The sequence below is a fragment of the Macrobrachium nipponense genome, chromosome 3, assembly GCF_015104395.2.
Source record: "Macrobrachium nipponense isolate FS-2020 chromosome 3, ASM1510439v2, whole genome shotgun sequence".
Classification (NCBI taxonomy): Eukaryota; Metazoa; Arthropoda; class Malacostraca; order Decapoda; family Palaemonidae; genus Macrobrachium; species Macrobrachium nipponense.
Window position 1 is genome coordinate 15283675 of NC_087202.1, and position 5000 is coordinate 15288674.

At 31.4% G+C, this 5000-nt stretch overlaps 1 long non-coding RNA gene across 1 annotated transcript in view; it reads right to left on the reverse strand.

The window, feature by feature from the left end:
• Window positions 1-1033: 1033 nt before the first annotated feature.
• Window positions 1034-5000, reverse strand: part of LOC135222168 (uncharacterized) — a 43811-nt gene continuing 39844 nt past the window's right edge. Inside the window, exon 3 of the long non-coding RNA XR_010316185.1 lies at window positions 1034-1189. This is a non-coding gene — a long non-coding RNA (uncharacterized LOC135222168). The remainder of the gene's footprint in view (window positions 1190-5000) is intronic.

Here is a 5000-nt window from a genome sequence, read left to right on the forward strand (position 1 = left end):
CTCTAATTTCTCTAATACTACACTGATATATTTATGAACCATACATAGGTTCTTTAAAAGTATATTTAAAAAAAAAAAAGGTATTAAAGAAAAGAACACAAATGATATGTGAAAAATAACTTGAGAGCATTATTTTTCAAGTTAATTATTTTTCAAGTTACTTCGTTATAGTTCATACTCACGAATACAAGAGTGACAAAGTTCAAAACTAACTATACTCGGTTTTTTTTCCATCTGTCCACCCTCCTGTGGTGTTTTGCGTATGGTAACACTGCGTCCCGGGCTTTAGATAGTTACATTCAGCTTACATTAAACATTTATAATAATATCCTATTTCGCATATTAACGGAGTAATTCGCATACAGTAAATTATTAAAACACTTTTCAGTTGCAAATGTACACCCAGATATCCTTTTATTTACCTTAAACTTACACAGCATAACTATTTAAAGCCTGGGACGCAGTGTTACCATGCGAAAACACCACAGGCAGATGGACAGATGGAAAAAAACAGAGTATAGTTTTAAGCATAATGGATTTTGTCCAAAGATAAAAATAACCCTGGTAAACAACTTTTTTCTTGTAAATACCTAAAAAAGAGGAATCTGAAAACTGCGAGATCTGTTTGAAATGGAAACAAAAAACGACACTCCCTCTTTTTAGAGTTAGCAGAATAATCCACTCTCAGGAAACAGAAGAAAGTAAAATTCCGTAGAATAGCAAACGAGGGAAGTAAATTTGATACCCTCTTTTTCAGTTTGTTTCTTTTTTTTCTGTAATCTAGCTGACCAGTCTCAGTCTGCCTGACCATCTATTTCAGTGGGTTCTGCTAGCAGAGACTCTGTCTGGCCAACCCATCTCAGCGGGTCCTACTAAGGAAGACTGTCTGTTATAACGAAGTTGTGTCTGGCTGACCTGCTAAAAATGAGTGTCTAGCCGACCCATCTTAGTTGTCCTGCGAGGGGAAATTCCATCTCGCTGACCTCCATGTCCAGCTTGAAACGAAAATGACCTCATTCCTACTCACCTGGCATTCGTACGTCCCATTGTCCCTGGTGTCTACGTATTTCAACTGCAAAGTCCAGTCGTCGGACCCTTCCTTATGCAGGACGTTGAATCTCACGTCAGATGTGTAGGAGTAAGTCCCGGTCGTCAGGATGTGCCAGTCAGACCGTCTTATCCAGGATACCTAACAGAGAAAAAATTAAGAGTATTAATAAACAAATGTCGTACAACCCGGGTTTCATTCACAAAACCAATGTAGTAAAACTTGGGTATCATTCATAAAACAGTTGTAGTAAAACAGAGGTCTCATTCATAAAGCAAATACAGTAAAATTCAGGTATCATTCATAAACCAAATATGGGTAATTTCAGGTGTCATTCGTAAACCAAATGTAATAAACCTCAGGTATCAGTTGCCTTTTCTACAGTACAATTCCTTGCAATAGAATAATTTTGGATAATTAAAAATGCTTACATAATGTGTAAAACACTGGTTTCATCAATTAATCGATGTCTTTTGAAACTAAATTTGTATATAATTTGATTCATTGAGAACAGTAGATAATTTTTATAGATATGTTTAATTTCGATTACAAAATATGTAAATAATGTGGTAAAGTTTATGTTTTACTAATGAGTAAAAAACAGATTTGCATAGAATTTAAACATTTTATGAGCGCAGTGGCTCATGATATGGTTTAACTCGGTTAAATGTATTTATAATACTGAGATGATTGTACCCCATTTCCAAATGATTGTGGTTCACGTAAAACAAACAGTAAAAGGTTAATATTTCAGGAAAATTCATTAAATCATAGCTTGTTAGTATTGAAATCTAGTCACCGGTAGTCAAGTATTTGTAGGTACTATAATTATCATAAAGTATGAGATACTGATGCGGTTAAATTTCAAATTCATAGTGGTTGGTTAGAGGTTTTTATATCTAAAACTGACACCACAGCGTCCTAAAGTTTTATTATTAACTGTCAGGTTCGGTAAAACATGCTTTCATTTTATTAGAATATTTGAAGATAAAGGATGCATTATATAGCTAAAGTGAATCTAAAAGTGGCTGCTCTTTATATGAGACCTGTATAAATACTAAAGTAAAATAATCTCAGTCTTATAAATAAATGGAAGAATATCAGAGGTTCAAACAATTCTCCTTTTTTGTATGGGGAAGGGTTGATTTTCACATAATTTACTTATTCCTAGAATGAAAGGGAACACATTGATTTCTTTTGGCATCAGAGAGAGAGAGAGAGAGAGAGAGAGAGAGAGAGAGAGAGAGAGAGAGAGAGAGAGAGATAAGTAGGCGTTAGCTCCAATCGGAAAAACTTTCATATGAACACTTCCACTGTTTTTTTTTTTTTTTTTTTTTTTTTTTTTTTTTTTTTTTGTTTTTTTTTTTTTTTTTTTTTTTTTTTTTATCCCCCCGATTCTACAAAACGGCCATAAAGGGACTGTGCCATCTGCCCAGATTATCCTTTCTCGTCCCCCGAAGATAAATAATTTCTGCATATTTGGCTGTCACTTCTGTGTCTATAAAGTGTCTATATTATAAAGGCTGTTGTTGAGGGGGTTCATGCTTTGTTAAATTATTTATTTTTGTTTATTTTCTCACACACATTTATATATCTATATATATATATATATATATATATATATATATATATATATATATATACATTAAATATTAGATTATTACAGCTTTCACGAGAGCTGTGATCATTTCAAACCATGAAATCCGATTTTTTCTAATCAACAACGGACTTACAATTCGAAACATTCCGGACTGAAAAATTTATTTATAGGCTTTGGTAGATGCAATTTCATCGTCAGCACTTGGCGTTCTGTTGCCTGATTCATTTGATTGGTTTTTGTCGAATTATTAATTGTTTCTATTTAATTTCTTGCTTCGAAACGGTCTCTCATATGGATAGAACCTTTATTCGATTGTACTTCAGGGAACAAAACGTGTTTTTTCTTTGCCTTTACGTTTCAGTATAAATTGCAAGGAATGATTTATTGTTTCAGAAATTAATTGTATACTTAATTTTGTCGAAAATCTGAGCCTGAAATATGGCCGAATATTCATGAAACTATCTCTGATTTTATGGTTACTTATTCTTTAGTATGTATCAAATACTCAAGCCAGTGTAACTGATATTTGGATATCTTGGTATATAGTGAACCTATGAAGTTCATACAATATCCCAGTGGCTAATCATCGGTCTGGAAGGATCAAGTCCAAAAAATCATCGGTTTTTTACAGTACGTTTATTAGTTAACCTTTGAACCTGAAATTAGCCTTAGATCAATTTAACATATTTTAAACCAACATAATTTGTTTTTTAAAGTATATATATAATTATATATATATATATATATATATATATATATATATATATATTTATACATATATATATAATATATATATATATATATATATATATATAATATATATTATATATACCTGTAATGTGTGTTGCTTTCCTCGTCTATGTTTGGCTTTTTCTGTATCTCTCCCCCTGGAACATTTTATCTGTCCTTGTCAGGTAATTATCTCGGGGATGGGATCACAAATTTGATATTTTTATTGTGGTGATTTAAGAAAAAATCTTTTAGTATACCATCTTTAATGGGGCTAAAAAAGCTGATATATTTTTCGTTGTTGAGTGAGGGAAGGCGGTAAGAGTTCGTAATCTCCACTGGGATTTCAGTATTTTATAAAGGTTGCAATTTTTTTTTTATTAAAAGAAAATTGCAATCCGTGCAAATTATATCCTAATGTATTGTCTTTTAACTGGTTACAAGGATATATTTTGGATTATTAATATCGTAATTTTGTGCCATAATGGCGCTCTATCTCCATTTGCTTGAAACAAAAAAAATTGCAACTATTTGCAATCGTTCCCAAAACAAGAAATATCACTTGTAGATGTATAGGTTCTAAAAGGCATATTGCCCTAGACCTGTTTGCAAACAACAACAACAACAACAACAACAACACACAACAACAATAATAATAATAATAATAATAATAATAATAATAATAATAATAATAATGTGTCCTTTTAGAGGTTATTGATGCTTCAGCGGCATTGATCTTCTAGGGATTCTTCTCTAGTCTTCTGACAACGACTTTCTCGTTGTTACTAAGACTGGTGAGTAACGACATATGGTGGGCATTGCAAAATCCGAGATAGGTATAATATAAATTGATTTCATAGAGGTAAATGAAATGTTAGGTGTGAACCCTGTAGAGTTATTCAATTAAAATGTATGTCAAAAGCGATATTATAGATTATCCTAAATATTCTGCAGCGACTTTTATGACGTTTTTTAAATACATTCTAACTGACTAACTCTATAGGGTTCACTCCACATTTCACTTACTTCAGTGAAATAAATTTACATTTAACTTATTTCCGCTTTTATAATGCTCAGCATAGGTGCGTTACTCAACAAGCCTTAGCAACAATGAGAAAGTCGCTATCAGAGGAATAGAGAAGAGCCTTCTACAAGATCAATGCCGCCGAAGCAAGCAATAACCTTTGTAACAAGATATGCTTGAAAGAAGATCTCCTACCCAATAATAATAATAATAATAATAATAATATAATAATAATAATAATAATAATAATAATAATAATAATAATAATAAAATTTATCTCAATAATTAGAATACAATTAAGTAATATATACGTATACATATACATACACATACAAAATATACATATATATACACATAACTTAAAGAATTAACAATAAAAATTTCAGTATCAACATTGGAGTTATTTATAGCCTAACAACAATTTAACCAATGAAAAAAAAAGAAAATCACCCAGTGAAGTGTTGAATGTGGAAACATTCGATTGTTATGCCAAAACAACAATATACTGTGGTTTGTAACTCAAGCAAACTGTAATTCTACAGATTATACGCAGCAAAGAAGAAATTGTGTGATTTTTTTATTGACAGTCGAGTAAATCA